This window comes from Glycine soja, chromosome 15, assembly GCF_004193775.1.
Source record: "Glycine soja cultivar W05 chromosome 15, ASM419377v2, whole genome shotgun sequence".
Lineage (NCBI taxonomy): Eukaryota > Viridiplantae > Streptophyta > Magnoliopsida > Fabales > Fabaceae > Glycine > Glycine soja.
The window spans coordinates 31,291,646-31,299,967 of record NC_041016.1 but is presented as its reverse complement, the minus strand read 5'-3'; positions in this window follow the sequence as shown (position 1 = coordinate 31,299,967).

Here is an 8,322-nt window from a genome sequence, read left to right as displayed (position 1 = left end):
ACGATTACATTTGTCGTGGACACATTCTGAATGGTATGTCTGACTCTCTCTTTGATATTTATCAAAATGTTGAGTCTGCTAAGGAATTATGGGACTCTCTTGAATCCAAGTATATGGCAGAAGATGCCTCAAGTAACAAATTCTTAGTTAGTAATTTCTTTAATTACAAAATGATTGATTCGAGGCCTGTTATGGAGCAATATAATGAACTGCTGCGGATTTTGGGTCAGTTTACTCAACATGATTTGAAAATGGATGAATCCATTGCAGTTTCATCTATAATTGATAAACTGCCTTCTTCTTGGAAAGACTTCAAGCATACCTTGAAACATATGAAGGAAGAGTTGACTCTGGTTCAACTTGGCAGTCATTTCATGATTGAGGAGTCGCTGAGGGCTCAGGAAATTGACAAAGTCAATAATAAAACCGTAGCAGGTTCCTCTTCCGTTAATATGGTAGAGGAAAGTGGAACAGTTAAGCAAAATTACAATGCTAAAGGTAACAAACGAAAATTTCAAGGAAATAAGAACAAAGGTCCAAACAAACAGACAAAATTGTCATGTTGGAAGTGTGGGAAACCTGGTCATTTAAAGAGGGATTGCCGGGTGTTCAAAGGAAAGAACAAGGCTGGTCCAAGTGGGTCTAATGATCCTGAAAAGCAACAAGGTCAGATTGTAGTGAATAATTTTAATTCGAATACGAATTCAAATTATGTATCACTAATATCTGATGCATTCTATGTGCAGGATGATGACGTTGCTTGGTGGTTTGATTCGGGAGCAACAAGCCATGTGTGCAAAGATCGTCGTTGGTTCAAGGAATTTAGACCAATCGATGATGGCTCTATTGTGAAGATGGGCAATGTTGCAACTGAACCAATCCTAGGATTAGGTTGTGTGAATTTAGTTTTTACTTCCGGAAAAAGTTTGTATTTGGATAATGTCTTATTTGTACCTGGTATTCGTAAGAACTTATTGTCTGGTATGGTTTTAAATAATTGTGGTTTCAAGCAAGTACTTGAAAGTGACAAGTACATCTTGTCAAGACATGGTTCGTTTGTTGGATTTGGTTATCGTTGTAATGGAATGTTTAAATTAAACATTGATGTTCCTTTTGTTCATGAATCTGTTTGTATGGCCTCGTGTAGTTCTATAACTAATATGACAAAATCAGAAATTTGGCATGCTAGATTAGGACATGTTCATTACAAAAGATTAAAAGATATGTCAAAAACAAGTATGATTCCTCCTTTTGATATGAACATTGAAAAATGCAAAACTTGCATGTTGACCAAGATCACTAGGAAACCTTTTAAGGATGTTAAAAGTGAGACTAAAGTCTTAGACCTTATTCATAGTGATTTGTGTGATTTGCATGCTACTCCATCATTAGGTCATAAAAAATATCTTGTTACTTTTATTGATGATGCATCAAGGTATTGTTATGTATATTTATTAAATACAAAAGATGAAGCTCTTGATAAATTTAAAATTTATAAGAAAGAGGTAGAACTTCATCAAAATGGGCTAATCAAAACTCTTCGTACGGATAGGGGAGGTGAGTATTATGATCCGGTTTATTTTCAATCTACTGGAATAATACATCAAACTACAGCTCCCTATACACCACAACAGAATGGTGTAGCCGAAAGGAAGAATAGAACCTTGAAAGAAATGGTGAATTCCATGTTATCCTATTCGGGTTTAAGTGAAGGATTTTGGGGTGAGGCTATGTTGACAGCCTGTTACTTGTTGAACCGAATTCCTAACAAAAGGAATAAGGTTACCCCATATGAACTTTGGCACAAAAAGACACCAAATTTGAGTTATCTCAAAATTTGGGGATGTAGGGCTGTAGTCAGGCTTACAGAACCTAAAAGGAAAACCATAGGTGAAAGAGGTATAGATTGCATATTTATTGGATATGCTGAACATTCTAAAGCATATAGATTCTATGTGCTAGAATCTAATGATTCTGTTGCTGTGAACTCGGTTATAGAGTCACGGGATGCTATCTTTGATGAACAAAGGTTTACATCTATACCTAGGCCAAAGGACATGAATTCCATGTCGAAAGTCTCAGTTAATATTGAGGATATACCTTCAACTAGTACTGAAACTAGAAAGAGTACGAGAGTAAGAAAAGCTAAGTCATTTGGTGATGACTTTCAACTCTATTTGGTTGAAGGGTCAAGGAATGATATTGAATTTCAATATCAATATTGCCTTAATGTTGAGGAAGACCCAAAGACTTTTAGTGAAGCAATGGCTTCAAGGGATGCTGTATTCTGGAAAGAAGCAATCCAAAGTGAGATGGATTCCATCATGCAAAATAATACATGGAAATTGGTTGACTTACCTCCTGGATGTAAGCCATTAGGATGTAAGATGATCTTTAGGAGAAAGATGAAAGTGGATGGTACTGTTGACAAGTACAAAGCCAAATTGGTTATCCAAGGCTTTAGGCAAAAGGAGGATATTGATTTTTTCGATACATATGCTCCTGTTGCTAGGATATCCACTATTAGACTGTTGTTAGCACTTGCTGCTATCCACAATCTGATGATTCACCAAATGGATGTGAAAACTGCATTCTTAAATGGTGAATTGGATGAAGAGATATACATGAAACAACCTGAAGGGTTTGTTATGCCAGGAAATGAAAATAAGGTGTGTAAACTGATGAAATCTCTTTATGGCTTGAAACAAGCGCCTAAGCAATGGCATCAAAAATTTGATGAGGTTGTGTTGTCTAGTGGTTTTGTTATAAACCAAGCAGATAAATGTCTATACAGCAAGTTTGATACTCATGGCAAAGGAGTTATCATTTGTCTGTATGTAGACGACATGTTGATCTTTGGTACCGACCAAGATCAAGTTGATGAAACTAAGACATTTTTGTCTTCTAAGTTTGATATGAAAGATATGGGGGAGGCGGATGTGATCTTAGGAATAAAGATCAAACGTGGAAACAATGGTATTTCCATCTCTCAATCACATTATATTGAGAAGATATTGGAGAAATTTAATTTTAAAGATTGTTCTCCGGTAAGTACTCCCATTGATCCTAACCTGAAGCTATTACCTAATAAAGGTGTAGCAGTGTCTCAACTTGAATACTCAAGGGCGATAGGATCACTCATGTATGCAATGATTAGTACTAGGCCTGATATAGCTTATGCTGTTGCTAAACTCAGTAGGTTTACAAGTAATCCTAGTTCTCATCATTGGCAAGCTATGAATAGAGTATTCAAGTACTTAAAGGGAACCATTGACTATGGTTTGACATATACTGGATTTCCTTCGGTTATTGAAGGTTACTCTGATGCAAGTTGGATAACCAATATGGAGGATTATTCATCCACAAGTGGTTGGGTATTCCTCCTTGGAGGAGGTGCTATCTCTTGGGCATCCAAGAAACAGACCTGCATTACAAATTCAACAATGGAATCTGAATTTGTAGCTTTAGCAGCAGCTGGTAAAGAAGCTGAGTGGCTAAGAAATCTAATCTATGAGATTCCATTGTGGCCCAAACCTATACCTCCCATGTCTATCAGGTGTGATAGTCAGGCAACTTTGGCTAAGGCATATAGTCAAGTGTATAATGGGAAGTCTAGACACTTGGGTGTTAGACACAACATGGTTCGGGAGTTAATCATGCATGGTGTGATATCAGTGGAGTTTGTGAGAACTCAGCATAATTTGGCCGATCATTTAACCAAAGGGTTAAGTAGAGATCTCGTAAAAAGGTCGGCTGTGGGATTAGGATTAAAGTCCATCTGAAATCTCTTATGTTAAGATACCCAATTCCCATCTAATATGACATTAGGTGCTGAATTCAATGTGGAAAGCTTAACATGTAGAGATTGGAACACATCATCGAAAGTATCCCAAAAGGAATGTGTTCGGTTCTGTAAGTTAAGGAGGTTGAAGTATAACTTCTCAATGGTTCTTTTGAAAAATTGCATTTACAGGTGCAAGAAAGAAAAGGACTACCTATATATGCATGAAGTTTAGCCGCTTCAAGAAGCTGGGACTTGGCTTTGATATGCTTATGAAGGATAGGGACACAGGCTAGTAAAACTAGTGTCGAGCAAGAGTAATGTTATAAACTATTGTGCAGATTATCTTCATGTATTCATTATGAATAGAAAGGGTTCAATCCTTAGTGACACCCTGATATTCGAATATTTGAAACGTGTAATTTGCTAAGATGAAATTCAATCGTCACGATATTTCATCTATGCAGTAGTTTGTGGTATGTTATGACTTTGGTGATTTGATCGGTAATTACACTAAAATGGGGGAGGTTTGTTGGACATTTTAGTGTAATTGATCTCTTTATTATGTTAAAATAAGAGTGCACGCTTGTTTTAATGTAATAACGAGATGTTCGGTTTAGGCAAAGGTTGGAAGTTACATGGAAGTTACTAAAACTTCCATCAACGGTTGGAAGTTACATGGAAGTTACTAAAACTTCCATCAACGGCAATTTTTAAAAATAAATAACTTCCATCAACCGCCAAAAACCACCTGTTCTTTGATTATAAATAATCATCCTGGTTCAAAAAGCATAACATGTGAAAAACTCACAAGACCAAAACAAAACTCTTGAATTATAATCTTCTGATTTTATCCGATTGAACAATTTTGGTTGAACCCCGAAATTTGATTCAATCTGAAAGTGTTTATACACGACTTCAGATTTATCCAGGATTATCTCGATTTTCAAGATTAACCAACAAAAGATTGAATCAAATCTTTCGAGATGACGAACGATAGTTCGAAGATGACAAGCAAGTTTGCAAAGTTGGACAAGTTTGAAGGGCAGGATTTCAGAAGATGGCAGAAGAAGATGCACTTTCTCTTGACAACATTGAATGTGGTGTATGTGCTGAGTACACCGATGCCGGTGTATATGGAAGGCGAAACTCTGGATCAAACAAGGAAGCGTTCGAAATGGGAGAACGACGATTACATTTGTCGTGGACACATTCTGAATGGTATGTCTGACTCTCTCTTTGATATTTATCAAAATGTTGAGTCTGCTAAGGAATTATGGGACTCTCTTGAATCCAAGTATATGGCAGAAGATGCCTCAAGTAACAAATTCTTAGTTAGTAATTTCTTTAATTACAAAATGATTGATTCGAGGCCTGTTATGGAGCAATATAATGAACTGCTGCGGATTTTGGGTCAGTTTACTCAACATGATTTGAAAATGGATGAATCCATTGCAGTTTCATCTATAATTGATAAACTGCCTTCTTCTTGGAAAGACTTCAAGCATACCTTGAAACATATGAAGGAAGAGTTGACTCTGGTTCAACTCGGCAGTCATTTCATGATTGAGGAGTCGCTGAGGGCTCAGGAAATTGACAAAGTCAATAATAAACCCGTAGCAGGTTCCTCTTCCGTTAATATGGTAGAGGAAAGTGGAACAGTTAAGCAAAATTAGAATGCTAAAGGTAACAAACGAAAATTTCAAGGAAATAAGAACAAAGGTCCAAACAAACAGACAAAATTGTCATGTTGGAAGTGTGGGAAACCTGGTCATTTAAAGAGGGATTGCCGGGTGTTCAAAGGAAAGAACAAGGCTGGTCCAAGTGGGTCTAATGATCCTGAAAAGCAACAAGGTCAGATTGTAGTGAATAATTTTAATTCGAATACGAATTCAAATTATGTATCACTAATATCTGATGCATTCTATGTGCAGGATGATGACGTTGCTTGGTGGTTTGATTCGGGAGCAACAAGCCATGTGTGCAAAGATCGTCGTTGGTTCAAGGAATTTAGACCAATCAATGATGGCTCTATTGTGAAGATGGGCAATGTTGCAACTGAACCAATCCTAGGATTAGGTTGTGTGAATTTAGTTTTTACTTCCGGAAAAAGTTTGTATTTGGATAATGTCTTATTTGTACCTGGTATTCGTAAGAACTTATTGTCTGGTATGGTTTTAAATAATTGTGGTTTCAAGCAAGTACTTGAAAGTGACAAGTACATCTTGTCAAGACATGGTTCGTTTGTTGGATTTGGTTATCGTTGTAATGGAATGTTTAAATTAAACATTGATGTTCCTTTTGTTCATGAATCTGTTTGTATGGCCTCGTGTAGTTCTATAACTAATATGACAAAATCAGAAATTTGGCATGCTAGATTAGGACATGTTCATTACAAAAGATTAAAAGATATGTCAAAAACAAGTATGATTCCTCCTTTTGATATGAACATTGAAAAATGCAAAACTTGCATGTTGACCAAGATCACTAGGAAACCTTTTAAGGATGTTAAAAGTGAGACTAAAGTCTTAGACCTTATTCATAGTGATTTGTGTGATTTGCATGCTACTCCATCATTAGGTCATAAAAAATATCTTGTTACTTTTATTGATGATGCATCAAGGTATTGTTATGTATATTTATTAAATACAAAAGATGAAGCTCTTGATAAATTTAAAATTTATAAGAAAGAGGTAGAACTTCATCAAAATGGGCTAATCAAAACTCTTCGTACGGATAGGGGAGGTGAGTATTATGATCCGGTTTATTTTCAATCTACTGGAATAATACATCAAACTACAGCTCCCTATACACCACAACAGAATGGTGTAGCCGAAAGGAAGAATAGAACCTTGAAAGAAATGGTGAATTCCATGTTATCCTATTCGGGTTTAAGTGAAGGATTTTGGGGTGAGGCTATGTTGACAGCCTGTTACTTGTTGAACTGAATTCCTAACAAAAGGAATAAGGTTACCCCATATGAACTTTGGCACAAAAAGACACCAAATTTGAGTTATCTCAAAATTTGGGGATGTAGGGCTGTAGTCAGGCTTACAGAACCTAAAAGGAAAACCATAGGTGAAAGAGGTATAGATTGCATATTTATTGGATATGCTGAACATTCTAAAGCATATAGATTCTATGTGCTAGAATCTAATGATTCTGTTGCTGTGAACTCGGTTATAGAGTCACGGGATGCTATCTTTGATGAACAAAGGTTTACATCTATACCTAGGCCAAAGGACATGAATTCCATGTCGAAAGTCTCAGTTAATATTGAGGATATACCTTCAACTAGTACTGAAACTAGAAAGAGTACGAGAGTAAGAAAGGCTAAGCCATTTGGTGATGACTTTCAACTCTATTTGGTTGAAGGGTCAAGGAATGATATTCAATTTCAATATCAATATTGCCTTAATGTTGAGGAAGACCCAAAGACTTTTAGTGAAGCAATGGCTTCAAGGGATGCTGTATTCTGGAAAGAAGCAATCCAAAGTGAGATGGATTCCATCATGCAAAATAATACATGGAAATTGGTTGACTTACCTCCTGGATGTAAGCCATTAGGATGTAAGATGATCTTTAGGAGAAAGATGAAAGTGGATGGTACTGTTGACAAGTACAAAGCCAGATTGGTTATCCAAGGCTTTAGGCAAAAGGAGGGTATTGATTTTTTCGATACATATGCTCCTGTTGCTAGGATATCCACTATTAGACTGTTGTTAGCACTTGCTGCTATCCACAATCTGATGATTCACCAAATGGATGTGAAAACTGCATTCTTAAATGGTGAATTGGATGAAGAGATATACATGAAACAACCTGAAGGGTTTGTTATGCCAGGAAATGAAAATAAGGTGTGTAAACTGATGAAATCTCTTTATGGCTTGAAACAAGCGCCTAAGCAATGGCATCAAAAATTTGATGAGGTTGTGTTGTCTAGTGGTTTTGTTATAAACCAAGCAGATAAATGTCTATACAGCAAGTTTGATACTCATGGCAAAGGAGTTATCATTTGTCTGTATGTAGACGACATGTTGATCTTTGGTACCGACCAAGATCAAGTTGATGAAACTAAGGCATTTTTGTCTTCTAAGTTTGATATGAAAGATATGGGGGAGGCGGATGTGATCTTAGGAATAAAGATCAAACGTGGAAACAATGGTATTTCCATCTCTCAATCACATTATATTGAGAAGATATTGGAGAAATTTAATTTTAAAGATTGTTCTCCGGTAAGTACTCCCATTGATCCTAACCTGAAGCTATTACCTAATAAAGGTGTAGCAGTGTCTCAACTTGAATACTCAAGGGCGATAGGATCACTCATGTATGCAATGATTAGTACTAGGCCTGATATAGCTTATGCTGTTGCTAAACTCAGTAGGTTTACAAGTAATCCTAGTTCTCATCATTGGCAAGCTATGAATAGAGTATTCAAGTACTTAAAGGGAACCATTGACTATGGTTTGACATATACTGGATTTCCTTCGGTTATTGAAGGTTACTCTGATGCAAGTTGGATAACCAATATGGAGGAT